The sequence below is a fragment of the Artemia sp. Qi Xiang Cuo genome, chromosome 3 (genome assembly GCF_049724085.1).
Source record: "Artemia sp. Qi Xiang Cuo chromosome 3, ASM4972408v1, whole genome shotgun sequence".
NCBI lineage: Eukaryota > Metazoa > Arthropoda > Branchiopoda > Anostraca > Artemiidae > Artemia > Artemia sp. Qi Xiang Cuo.
The window spans coordinates 73,947,055-73,961,689 of NC_142796.1; the positions used below are offsets into that span (position 1 = coordinate 73,947,055).

At 38.1% G+C, this 14,635-nt stretch overlaps 1 protein-coding gene across 1 annotated transcript in view; it reads right to left on the reverse strand.

Moving 5' to 3' along the window:
- The window catches only part of Septin1 (Septin 1), a 128,466-nt gene that overhangs the window by 65,449 nt on the left and 48,382 nt on the right, over positions 1 to 14,635 (reverse strand). The gene's annotated exons all lie outside the window — the stretch shown is intronic.

The window sequence follows — 14,635 nt, forward strand, 5'->3', positions numbered from 1 at the left end:
AAGATAAAATTAAAATAAGAAGAAAACCTCTAAAGATTCCGGTCACTTCGAGATAACTTAAAACGTATATAGGAGAAAATAATAACTAGTGCTAAAATCTAAAATTTTTGGTGATTTTGGGTTTATATTTCGCTAGTATTTCCACTTAGACAAGGCTTGAGCCATCTGGCCAAAATAGTATATTAAGGTTATAATAAGCTAATTTAAATTTCTTCCCTGAAATTTAAGCTTCGAATAACTGAAGGTTTAAGGAGGAAAGGAATCTTAACCAAGAAGTCAACGTTAGACGAGCCCTTTGAGCTCCCCTTTCCAGCATAGAGTTCCTTGGGACTTAGCTTGACTTTATAAAGACCTTATATCCAAAAATTAGAATTATCGGATACCAACATTACTTGCCCCCTCCCCCCTTTGTGCAATCTTCAGACGTTTATACGGAGAGGAACATCGTTCCTCTTTTAATCATTCTTTCATTTCGTTAAACCCGTACTGCATGTTTATACAAAGGTGGCCTTAATGTTTATACAGGTAGATTAGGGAAAAAGGGAAAAATATTGTCGACTTAAGAATTTCCAAACCTTTATGTCCAGGTATTTTCAATTAAGAGTTTTCCCTGCTAAATTTAAAGCTTACTAAAGGCCCAAGGAATACACAGCCCTTTTCAAGAAATAATAAGAAGATCTCTTGGTTTGGGTTAATGAAAATTGAATTAAAATCAAGCACGGTTATTCTTAGCTTAGCTCAACAATAGTTTGAACTAAAGGATTTTAATAACCCAGAACTCAAGCCTTGACAAGCTATAAAAAAATCTGGGAATGATTCAAATAATTATGCTTTGAAACAGAAAAATCAATCGAAGGCTCAGGTTCGTTTCCCTAAATCCAATCAGTGACAGACATTAAAATTACTTTAGTGACTGACATTAAAATAACTTACCAAAAATATTTTGACATAATTAGGATCTCACTGTTAGTTGGAGTGTAGTGTGTAGTGAGTTGGAGGTTGAAGCATTAAAAGATTATAAATTGATCGATCAATTTGTGGAAATTCGGAAAAGTCCAAAAATGCAAAGAAACAAAATATCATACTGAACTAGCAAAACAATAACACAAGACAGAAATAGAAAAACAAATTTCAGTTTCATCCGAAAAAAAGAAGAAGAAGGGCACAAGGATATACAAAATCTGAAATCGCTCAAACCAAAGGGTAAAACAAAACAAAATCATGAACATTAATCATCTGAGTAGCCATCAGTATGACTTGTCATTGGTACTCGAATGAAATCGTAACATCAATCGTCACTTTTTCCATTTGGCTGTCTTAGACTTTTTATATTCTAGCCAGAGATAAACCCCTTTTGAATCACTCAGGTCTCACTAACTTTCTTCGAGCTTGTGAGCTTATAACCGAGAAAAATAACTCTTTTCCCTACGTGCTAGTTCTGCAGGAAATTCACAAGCTAAAGTTATTTCAGATTTTTTAAGCTTGCCACAATTCGTCATGATGAGATCCCTTGTAGAAGGACTATTAAACTCAAGTAAAATGGGGTCAGTGCCTTTTTTAGTACCAGGTCGTAGAAACAGTTCAGAAGACTTTTTAGCCATGCAATAACACTTGACAATTTCAACCTTATCAGCATTAGGGATTTCGAGGCTATTTTTCATTAGCTCTCAGACTACAGTTTCGGTGAGTTCATTTCTAGCCATATCTACTCCATGCACAATAATATTATTTCCTCCTGGCATGTAGGCCGAAGCAGATTGTTGTTATCTTTAAATTATGAACCTCGGCATGAAGGTTTTTATTCTCCAATTTAAGCACTTTATTACCATGTTGTAGCTTCTTGATAAAGTCCGACATTTGGTCCATTCTGCTATCAAAATGATCTTTAGTGAGTGCCATTGATCTGGTTAATTGAGCTCCTCGAAAAAAAACGTGTGCAGCATAGACAAAAACTTTGTCAAACCAACCTGATGTAAATGTAGCTAACTACTAAGTACAAGTTAAGCGATGGTTTTTTGTTCACACTATTTCATCAAATAGATATCCGGATTTGATCCTCACTTGGCAAAGACTTAATGGGAACCGAATAAACAAACAATCCAGCACTGATACAACCAAGTAGCATCGACCATCGCAATTCTTTATCCAACTAAGAGTACTCAGCAGAAGCATGATCCCAGATGACAATGTCAAGGTTAAGTCCACAGTTACCACAACCTGTTGACAGGTATCCCTATTTAGAGTACCTCATCAATCTGCATGTCTTAAACTGCAAAACAACTCCCAAAATGACTAACATGAGGCTACCATCGACCGGTATGTCGTAAAATTGCAGGAAAACTGTCAAAATGATTATTTTGAAAACCCCAACCACCATCATGTTGCAAAACTGCGTATCCATTCCCAAAATAACTTACTCGAAAACCCCAATGACCGGCACGTCGTAAAACTGCGTGACCATTATCAGAGTCACCATATTGAAAGTCCCAAGCATCAAAAGAACAATCTCAGTGAATAACCCATTGATGACTGAAATTGCCCTAGTCCTAAATCAGAGACAATATACCGAAACAGACCTTGAAATAAAGTTTCGATCCAACTGAAAAATATAAGTGTTAATTTCCTGAAGCTGAAATTAGAAACCAATCCATTGCCCTTGATGAGAAGATCCTCGCACGAACAATTAATACGGGAAACATAAACTTTAACTAAGATAAAATTTTCCCAAAAACAAAGTGCTCAAAAAGGAACCCAAGAAGAAGAATTAACCCATCCAGACACAAACCAAGTGACAGCCAGCGTCACCCATAGAAGAGAGAAGAATATAGGTATCTGTACAAACTTTAAGTGAATGCTTTTTAACAATGCTTTTTTTATCTAAAGAGACAATGTAAGTAACTGTAGTGGTAGAATTGAAAGTACACATATAGTGCCTTCTGGCTAGTTAAAAGTCCTCCACAACTTACCCTCAAAGGTCTAAGATAATAATATATGTTGCTCTTCAGATATTACTTTTCTACCTTCTTGAAAGTACACATGAACATAGTTCGTTCTGATTTAGTTCAACATCCGCCTAAATATTGCTTAAAATATTCACCTTAATACCCTTAGCTTGCGCAGTAGCAATACTTGTAGCAGCAATAGTAGCAGTATACGTATAGCATCTTTGGATTCTTCAACATCCCCTTCAGCACACACTGAAAGTTTCAGATTAACAATACCGTCAACCGTTTCTAAAGCATTTCTGATGCGTCCACTTGACAACCTGTGTGGGCACAGTGTGTTTCCGAATAGTTCCATACAGATTCTATATATCCCAAAATTTTCACCTTAATACCTTTTGTTTTAGTAGTAGTAGTAGTAGTAGTAGCAGCAGTAAAATTAATTGTGGTAGTCTTAGCTTTAGTGGCAGTAATAGTAATAAAAGTAGTAAAACTAGTAGCAGTAGCGGTAGTATGAGTAGAACCAGTAGCATTAAAATGCAAATATTTTCTTCTGGTTAGTTCACATCCCTCACAACAAGCCCTATTATTTTCAACTTCACACACCAAACTGTTCCTTAAATATTGCTTATACACCTTTTTGACAACCTGCATACAGAGGGTGTGTTTTAATTCATTTCAACTTCCCCCCTCCTAGTTTTTTGAATATTTATCCTTCATACCCTTAGGCATAGTTGTAATAGTAGTCAAAGTAGTAGTATTGATATTAATAGTAATAGTGTTGAATAGTGGTAGTAGTACTACTGGCAGCAGTAGTATTAACCTATTGCCCTTTGATCAGTTTATATCTCCATTGGCGCCCATAAGCTGAATTTTAGAGAGGGCTTACCTAGTCTAATTTGCACTTTCAATGCTGTATAATAGAAATCTCAAAACAAAAATATAAAATATAAGGCGGCATCATTCAGCCAGAGGGAGGGCTGGAGCGCCCTGTGCCTCCCCCCGCCCAGATGGGCGCCCCGGAATATCCCTCTCATCAAGTTGTGGAAGTGTCAACTTAATACAATTAGCCATCGCTATGAAATTGCTGATATACCTTTTTGATAACCTTTATGTTCATATACTTCTTGAAATTTTCATGTAAATGCTCTTAGCTCTACAAGTAGTTGCAATAAAAGTAGGGTGAATCGGGGAAAGTCCGACACCTAAACATTTTTTTTTTTTGTGTTAAATTGACTCAAGATTTTTTTTATGAGTATCTCATATCATCTTCTCTCAACCTTTTTTTTACAGCAGTTTACCATATTATTCACTTTCTGATTTTCCCATATAATGTGCTTGTAACCCATCACCAGGTCTCAAATTTGTTGCAGTCTGCTATGTTGGACTTACCCCAGCTTTGGGGGAAGTGTAACATATCCTACTAGCTTTTTTCAACAATATGTCAAAAATAATATGACTTCACTATCTTATAGGGCATCAAGGAATCACTACAATTACATAATCAATCATTATTGATTACAAACGGACAGTCATCAAAATGCCAGACCATATTTAGGTCTGCTACTATGGTGTAACTCTGAAAGTGTTGGTCGTACCCACCCAAGCAATATTCCACGCATCATGGATAAAGTCCTCACATAACGGAATATAAATGATTGCTTGTATTTAAAAAAAAGAAAAACATATCTCACAAATTATGGTTTGACTCCAGATACAAAAAGTTACTCATATATGTTGTAGCTTATGTGTATGGGCATAAAACAAAGATCTACTGACGCTTGCCAGTAACTGCCTTTTACGATACAATAACCTGACGGATTTGGGTCTTTCAAATGGTCTGGTTCCCACTAAGTTTACTGGTCCTGCAAAAATGTATTTGTCATCCACAGTATCGATATCGTCTTTCTTTGGCCAATTGAAAGAGTAGGTGGCAAGGCTCAAGCAGTGAAGAAACTTGAGCTTAACTTTTCCCTCGTCAGGAAAGTCTAGTTCATCATTCCTGGCATCGTATCTAACTGCATAGTACTCATTTAGCTTGGGAACAATCTTTTGCTTACTGAGTGTCTCCTTGTCATCACTGTCACTTTCTTGAATAGTATCTTGAATACTCTGATCATCCTCTTCAGAGCCAATTTCAAGGCTGATGTCTGATTCGCTATCACCCGTATCTCTATTGGCTTCCCTCTTAGGAAAATCTTTTTTTTCTATTTTATATTTTCCCATCTGAACTTTTCTTCTTCCCTTTGCCTTTTGCTTTCAGATTGTTTCCCTCTTAAGCACCTCTAGATGTTCTTTTGATGTTATCACTTTTGCCTCTCTTGCAATTTTCTTCCGTTTTTCTATTCCTGAAACTGAGGGTAGGTCGGGCCGCTTGATTGAGTCAAGAAGAATCTCTTCAAAAGTTGTTGATTGGTTGCCAAGCAACTTCTTTGGACTAAAGTTAACAGAAAAGGTAATTTTTTCTAGTTCAATGTTGACGGTGGTTGTGACTACTCTGATCATCCTCTTCAGAGCCAATTTCAAGGCTGATGTCTGATTCGCTATTTGTGCATAGCCATTTGTGCATAGCGTCTCAACTTGGTAGGTTCAAACTTGGTCTGGTCAATTACGGATGAGTTTACTCTATGGAACACCAGATCAAAGATTCCGTTGCTTGAAAATTCAGGCACAGTGCTGAATTCCTCTTGCTCCTTTTTCATTTGTGCATAGCGTCTCAACTTGGTAGGTTCAAACTTGGTCTGGTCAATTACGGATGAGTTTACTCTCATTGGAACACTCAGATCAAAGATTCCAGCTGCTTTGAACGACTTTTTAATCAGACAAGGAGTGAAATAGGTATCCTATACCTTTGATAAGAGACATACAAAATCGTTCCTCGACAGAATGTCGCCATGGTGTTTCCTCTGTCATTTCGCGAGATTATGATCATAAGACACTTTTATTCACTTGAAATCAACTTAATTGAGAGGTTGAAGCATTTGAGATGCATGCAGAGTTAGCTTGAAAATTTTAACATTATTTTCGTTTGCAAGAGCAAGAGAAAGATGTGAGCCATGTCCATCTAAGATGAGAAGTGCCTTTCCCTTTACATGAGGAAGAAATTGGAATTCAAACCATTTAAGAAAGAGATCAGACGTCATCCACCCTATATTGGTAGATGAGTAAGATGCACCAGGGTAATCTCCATCTACAGGTATCCATGAGTTCCAGGTATTCTTTGCAGGGAAAACTATTAAAGGTGGGAGTTTTTCTCCGTTTGCACTGATACAAGCCAAGACAGTTGTATTTTCACGTCCATTAAAACCTGTTCTACGAGTGGCTGGTGAGCCTTTGGCTCCAGCAACTTTCGTGTTGCCAGGATCCCTACAGAAAGATGTCTCATCCAAATTAAACCAGCACTGGGACTTGTCAAGAATATCCATCGCCGTGGCAGTTTCATACAACAGCTCATAAAAATACCATACATTATGAAGGGGTCAGATTGCTGCGAAAGTCTTTTGTTTTCTAACCTTTCTGGTTTCTTTAGTGAAATTTTGTTACGGCACTTGAACCCCACCCACCAGTCATGACCAGGTCGGTTGTCCTTAAATCTTGTTTGAATTTTGTTCTTGATGAGATAGTCTTGGACTTAGTCAAAAAATTCCTGCTTGCTGAGACCTATGCCTCACTTTTCAAGTATTCGGAGAACCTGAGCCATATCCTTTAATATTTCAGCAGGAATTTCTTGGCTCCTCCCTCCACCACAAACTGGTTTTTTGACTTATGTTTTCTTCATAAGATGGTCATGCAAGGTAGTGCGCGGTATCTGAAACACTTTGGAAGCCTGTACAATAGTCATTCTCTTTGAAGATATCTCTGCTAGCACGTTTTGTAGCTGAGTTGCATCATATGTTCCTCCAACCCCGCGTTGTGTTTTCCGAGCATAATTTCTAGGCATCTAGAAAAGACAAAGGAATTATGAATGAATGGATGAATTTATTCGAAGGCGAATTATGAATGAATGGATGAATGTATTCGAAAACCTTTCACAAGCAGGTGTGCAAAAAAATCCGTAACTGCCAGTAGCAAAATTCCAAAATCTGCCAACACTTTAGCAGCAAAATCCGTGTTTTGACAGCTTTTCTTTGAGCAAAAAGTATTTCTATAGGTAAAATTTGCAGAAAAGTAACAAATGTAACTTAGTATAGCTTGCGGTTAGAAATATCAATAGTTTTCTGAATCATATTTAATCATATTAAAGTACTGTCTCATATTTACTCTAATACTGCTAATGGTGTGCAGTATTCAAATTCTCAAGTATACAGTATATAGCTTGCTGCTGATAGTTTATGGATTGAGCTGTACACTCCAATGGTATTGGTATTACAAAAATAATACACACCCAACTGCATTCTTAATATTCATTGATCACTGTACTACAACTATAAAAAGGTCAGTATACTTTTACTAGCATAGGAAGAAAGGTGAGTAATTCAATGACCTATGTCTGGTTTTGATGTGTAGTAAATAATTGAGAGATAAACTTTTGAAAATAGTGAAAAATTATGTCAAGTCAAGTGAAAGTAATAGTTACTAGGGGTGGATTGTCGTCAGTGATAAATCACTAGGGGTGTCAACCCTGAAAGAAAAGGGATTTTTGGGGAACCAATTTTGACAATGTTTATGAGAAGACAGATTTTGGGGGAAATCCCCAAAAACTCGGGGATAGTGGAAGCACTGGTATTTTTGGACAAAATCTGCCAACAAATTTTACTAGGCCATGAAAACTGTCAAGTAGCATTGCTACTATGCTACCCCACTTTTTGCACGGCGGAGCACGACTTGTGTTTGGACACCTTTTCTTTGAGCAAAAATTATTTTATATGTAAAAAGGGAATTTTCAGACAAAATCTGCCAACAAATTTGATACCTGCCAAGTAGCATTTCTACTTTGCTACACTTTTTGCACGGCAGGTCACAAGTAAAGGTTAAGACGAAAAAAAAAATTACAAGGGAGAATGATAAACGAAAGCAGGCACAGAACTGCAATACATGAATGATCAACACAACACTACATTCCATTAAGTTAGTAGAGCCATCTAAGGATGGTTACTGGCTTCAACCTTTATTATCTAAAGCTTAGAATCTGTTCTACCATTTAAAATATCAATCTTTGGTAACATGGGGTAAGTCCGACACCCCAGCCAAACTTCCCCCGTAGGGGGTAAGACCGACATGTCGGACTTTCCCCAGATGGGCTTTTTCGGGGGTAAGACCGAAACTCCTCTTATCTCTTCAACTAATAACATTAGCTTGTTTTAAAAAATCGGGAAGATACTCCTGGTCTTTTAGTTTCTAAGAAATGAAAAAAAAAAATTCTCTATCTCTCTTATTTTATAATCTGCATAAGTTAAAGTAAACTCAGTTACCTGTGTTCCTAAGAAAACGCCGTCCAAAAATCTTCAAAACCTTTTGAACGGAAGGCGTGCTATCTCTGCCGGAAGTTGATGGCACTGTTGCCTACTGCTACTAATATGGAAGCAAATATGAAAGCCTCCCACAGATACAATGGGCAATAGACAAATTGGAGGTTGGTATCGGACTTACCCCATTGTCGGACTTTCCCTGATTCACCCTAGTAGAAGTAGTACTAAATGTAGCAGTAGCAGTCATATTAGCAGTAGTGTGCAAATATTGCTGTTTGGTGAGATGATCTTCCCCTTTAACTATTATCTGAAAGTTCCACTTTAATACCCAAATCAATTCTTGACAGTTTGCATGAACATAGCGTCTTTTGATTTAGTTAAAATTTCTCCTTAATGCTGTAAAATGGGTAGTATCGTAGTAGTAGTGGTGGTAGTCGTATTAGTATTGGTAGCATGCAAATATTGCCTTTTTGATCATCTCCCTTATTATTTCCCGAGTTTTCCGAATTAATCTACTCAGTTATTCCTGAGTTACACCCTTTTGACAATCCGAATACACATAACATGCTTTGATTCAGTTCAACACTCCCCTCAACATTCTCTGAAAGTCTCATCTGAATACCCTTCGTCTTCTGGGAAAGTAAGGCTCAAACATGCATACCTTTCTCAATAACATATACTATACAATGATTTCATTGATTTCATTTATTATGGGGGTTCTTTGATTTCCAATACAATGAACCCCCTCTGGAGTTTATACGACCATTTTTCCGTAAGAACCATATATGCCCCTGGGTATAAATTACAACCCTTGCACTGAAGGTTGTGTGTGTGTGGGGGGGGAGTTGTCATCCTCAAAGACATAATTTCCAGACCTTTCAACTACGGTGAATAACATGGCTATCTCAAAATTGTGATTAGATGTATTCTGGGAATTAATGAACGTGGCGGGGGGGGAGCTTGTGGCCCTCCAATAACTATTGACTGGTAAAAAGTGCCTTTTCAATTTACAATCGAATGAGCCTTTTTTGAAGTTTATACAACAAATGGCCACCTCAAATTTATATCAGGTATGTTTCAGGAAAATACGAGTTGTGGGGAGGGTACCAATCCAATGAGCCCCCTCCAAAATTTGTACGACCACCCTTTCTATAAAAACTTTATATTCCTCCACGGCACAAGCCACAAATCTTGCCCTGAGGGCTGTGGGGAGTTGTCATCTTCAAAGATATTATTTTTGGACCTTTTAACTACGCTGAACAAATGTCAAGAGGGATGCGGAACGCAATCAAAGCAGACTATGTGCTTGTTTGTTGTGGAAAGGGAAAACCAGCAATATCTAAAGAACTGTGGAGGGTATTAAATTGAAACTATTGATGTATATTGAGGAGCCGTTAAAGAGGTATTGAAGCCCCCTCCCCCCTACTCCTTGCCGTTCTAAGGTGCCCCTAGAATACTGATCGGAATTTTGAAATTTTCCTTTTGTTCAAACCAGTATACATCTCTAATAGCTATTCCTCCAGGTATGCCAAACCGGTTTCGGTGTAAGAATTGCATATTATGTAATTTGCCCATCCTTTAAGGTAAAATTTATCACGTTACCTTAAAATTTTAAGGTATCTCAAAGCCAATATAAGCAGCTTAAGCTTTAGCAGCAACATTTCAAGTGAAGTGGAAAAGTTGGTTTTCTCAAAGCCATCAGATTCCTACCAGAAATGTCCCTTATGAATCAACCCAAAAATCCCGATTATCCCTTTGTTCTATGACTTTCAATACTGTACAATAGAAATCTCAAAACAAAAATATAAAATATAAGGCAGTATCACTCAGCGAGAGGGCGGGCTGAAGCCCCCTGCACCCCCCCCTCCATATGGCTGCCCCAGAATATCCCTCTCTTCAAGTTGTGGAAGTGTCAACTTAATACAATTAGCCATCGCTTTGAAATTGCTGATATACCTTTTTGATAACCTTTATGTTCATATACTTCTTGAAATTTTCATGTAAATGCTCTTAGCTCTACAAGTAGTTACAATAAAAGTAGTAGAAGTTGTACTAAATGTAGCTGTAACAGCAATATTAGCAGTAGTGTGCAAATATTGCTGTTTGGTGAGATGATCTTCCCCTTTAACTATTCTCTGAAAGTTCCACATTAATACCCAAATCAATTCTTGACAGTTTGCATGCACATAGCGTCTTTTGATTTAGATAAAACTTCTCCTTAATGCTGTAAACGGGGTAGTATCGTAGTAGTAGTGGTGGTAGTCGTAGTAGTATTGGTAACCTGCAAATATTGCCTTTTTGATCATGTCCCTTATTATTTCCTGAGTTTTTCGAATTAATCTACTCAGTTATTCCTGTGTTAAACCTTTTTGACAATCCGAATGCACATAACGTGTTTTGATTTAGTTCAACACTCTCTTCAACATACTCTGAAAGTCTCACGTGAATACCCTTCGCCTTCTTGGAAAGTAAGATTCAAACATGCATACCTTTCTCAATAGCATATACTAAGTGTAAACAATGAACAAATTGCCTAATTTACAGCCATTGTTCTGAGCAGTGTAGAGAGGCTGAAATCCCCAAATACATAATTACTGGATCTTTCAACAAGGCTGAACAAAATAAGACTCTTAAAATTTCAATCAGATATGTATATTGGGGAATGATAAGCTTGGGGGAGGGGGCTGATTGCTCTCTATTCAGTTTTGACTCTTAAAAAGGGCACTAAAATTTCCAAGTTCTAATCAAATGAGCTCCATCCGATCAAAAGTTTATACGACTACCTGGTCCATATAAAGTTAATATACCCAAGGCATAATTTACCATCCTTGTCGATGGGCTCTGAGGGATTGTGTCCACCCTAAAGACATTTTATATGATTTTTGGACTATTGGTAACAAAATGGATATCCCAAGTTTTCAATTGAATGAATTTTATGGAAAAGAGGATGTCAGGGAGGGAGGGGGGGGGGCTAGTTGATCTCCATCATGTTTGACTCTTAAAAGGGAACTAGAACTACACATTTCAAATCAATGACCCTCTTCTAAAGTTCACACGACCACCTCTTCCATAAAAACTTATATGCCCCTTGGGCATAACTTTTAACTCTCAACCCTAGACTCTGATGAATTCTGTCCACCTCAAAGGCCCTATTATGTGATATTTGAAAAAAACTACGTTTTCTAAAGAGTTAAAGAGGCTGAGTTACAAGGTCGAACCTTAAAACGTACAGGGATTAGGAGGCACAGTTGGGGGGCTACCACCCCCAAACCCCCGCTTTCGCAGCCTTTAAATATAAAAAAAAATTTCTTTAAACTGAAAGTAAGGAGCGACATTAAAACTTAAAAAGAACAGAAATTATTCCGTATATGAAAGAGGCTGTGCCCTCCTCAACGCCTCGCTCTTTACGCTAAAGTTTTGACTTGTCTCACAACTCTTTTGTTAAACAAGTAAAAACTTTAGCGTAAAGAGCGAGGCGTTGAGGAGGGCACAGCCTCTTTCATATACGGAATAATTTCTGTTCTTTTTAAGTTTTAATGTCGCTCCTTACTTTCAGTTTAAAGAAATTTTTTTTATATTTAAAGGCTGCGAAAGCGGGGGTTTGGGGGGTGGTAGCCCCCCAACTGTGCCTCTAATCCCTGTACGTTTTAAGGTTCGACCTTGTAACTCAGCCTCTTTAACTCTTTAGAAAACGTAGTTTTTTTCAAATAATTTCTGCACGTTTTTGTACAGTTTATTACTTATTATTGCTTGACTAACTGTTAGCTGATCGTGTCAGGAGTTAAAGTTGGGGGGCTTCCGCCCCCAAACCCCCCGCTCTTGAACATTCTTGTGTTAAGGCTTTTAATTCCTGAATACTCAAATCACGTCGTACAGGGTGCCTCCTAATCCCTGTACGTTTTAAGGTTCGAACTTGTGACTCAGCCTCTTTAACAGCCCCCCAACTGTGCCTCCTAATCCCTGTACGTTTTAAGGGTCGACCTTGTAACTCAGCCTCTTTAACTCTTTAGAAAACGTAATTTTTTTCAAATAATTTAAAAAAGAAACTGAGTTTCTTTTCAAAGTATATAAAAAAGTTGCTCTGATGGTGAATCGAACCCGAGTTTTCCGCCTGAAAGTCTGAAGTCTCAGCCGCTGGACTATACAAACACAATAGTAATTGTTGTTTAGCAAATAGAAGGTATTTTCGACGCAAGCAAATTCCCAAAAATCTTGATATGTGGTTTTTGGAAAACAGGGAAGGAGTGATCAGATTGAGCTGAAATTTCGACGATAAGCTCCCAGGCCCCAGGAAAGCTTATCCTCTAAATTTCAGCCCGATCAGACAACGTTAAAGGGGGGTTGTGGAGGGAAAAATTAACATGGGCTAATATAGGAAAACGAGGTTTTTCGTAAATGTAAATTCGGGGGATAATTTTTTCGGTCTGAAAATATCAAAAGGCCCTAACAGGTCGAATTCTGCTTCGAATGAGTCCTCATTCAACCGGATCCGTTGCCAACTGTGGCCTGTAGGCGTGGCTAACAAAAAAAAAAGAGATGAATTTTAAGTGGCTATATTTGGTTTTTTGAAAACAGGGAAGGAGTAATCGGATTGATCTGAAATTTCGAGGATAAGCTCCCGGGCCCTAGGAAAGCTTAACCTCTAAATTTCAGCCCAATCAGACAACGTTAAAGGGGGGCTGTGGTGGGAGGGTCCAAACTTCCGGGCCAGTTTACCCCATGAAGATAAAGTCGGAGGAGGATGAAATTTTGCAAGTTTCTTAGTTTGAGCTTGGGCTACAAAATGCAATTACCGCCGTCTCTCTGCGACCTCTAGGACCTGAAATCGCTTAACATTGTGGTGGGTCGCCTCTTTATAGAGGCACAAGTGTGCCTCCTTGATCTTCGGATTATTTTTGAACAAATGGTTATCTCAAAACTTTTATTGGATGTATTTGTGGAAAATCCGACGTTGGAGTGGGGGGGGGCAATCACTTTCACTTTTAAAAAGGGTACTAGAAGACCTGATTTCCAATACAATGAACCGCCTCTGGAGTTTATACGACCGTTTTCCATAAGAACCATATATGCCCCTGGGGCATAACTTACAACCCTTGTGCTGAAGTTTGTGTGTGTGGGGGGGGGGGGAATTGTCATCCTCAAAGACATAATTTCCAGACCTTTCAACTATGGTGAATAACATGGCTATCTCAAAATTGTGATTAGATATGTTCTGGGAATTGATGGGCGCGGGGGGGGGGCTTGTGGCCCTTCAATAACTATTGACTGTAAAAAATGCCCTTTGAATTTACAATTGAATGAGCCTTTTTTGAGGTTTATAGAACAAATGGTCACCTCAAAATTTCTATCAGGTATTTTTCAGGAAAATACGAGTTGTGAGGAGGGGGGTGTATCCGCCCTCTGATAACTCAGAATTTTGAAAAGGGCACTACAGTTTATGATTTCCAATCCAATGAGCCCCCTCCGAAATTTGTACGACCACCCTTTCCATACAAACTTTATATGCCCCTAGGGCATAACTTACAACCTCTGCCCTGAGGACTGTGGGGAATTGTCATCTTCAAAGACATTATTTTTGGACCTTTTAACTACGCTGAACAAATAGTCAAGAGGGTTGAGGAACGCAATCAAAGTAGACTATGTGCTTGTTTGTTGTGGAAAGGGAAATCCAGCAATATCTAAAGAACTGTAGAGGGTATTCATTTGAAACTGTCGATGTATATTGAGGAGCCGTTAAAGAGGTATCGGAGCCCCCCTCCTCCTTGCCGGTCTAAGATGTCCCTAGAATACTGATCGGAACTTTGAAATTGTCATTTTGTTCAAACCAGTAAACAATTCTAATAGCTATTCCTCCAGGTATGCCAAACCGGTCTCGGTGTAAGAATTGCAAATTATGTAATTTGCCCATCCTTTAAAGTAAAATTTATCACGTTACCTAAAAATTTTAAGGTAACTCAAAGCCAATATAAGCAGCTTAAGCTTTAGCAGCAACATTTAAAGTCAAGTGGAAAAGTTGGTTTTCTCAAAGCCATCAGATTCCTACCTAAAATGTACCTTATGAATCAACCCAAAAGTCCCGATTATCCATTTGTTCTATGACTATCTACCTTAGTTCTGCCCTGGGAGGGATGGATGGATGATAGACTATCTATCTATAAGGGAAAATGACATCATTTTTTATACAATCCTGAAAAGGGCTTATGTCAGCACTATTTTGCCTCTCCCTCAAATTATCTGCATTGGCTTTTCTCCAATTAGCCATGGCTTGATTTTAATTTAAAAGCT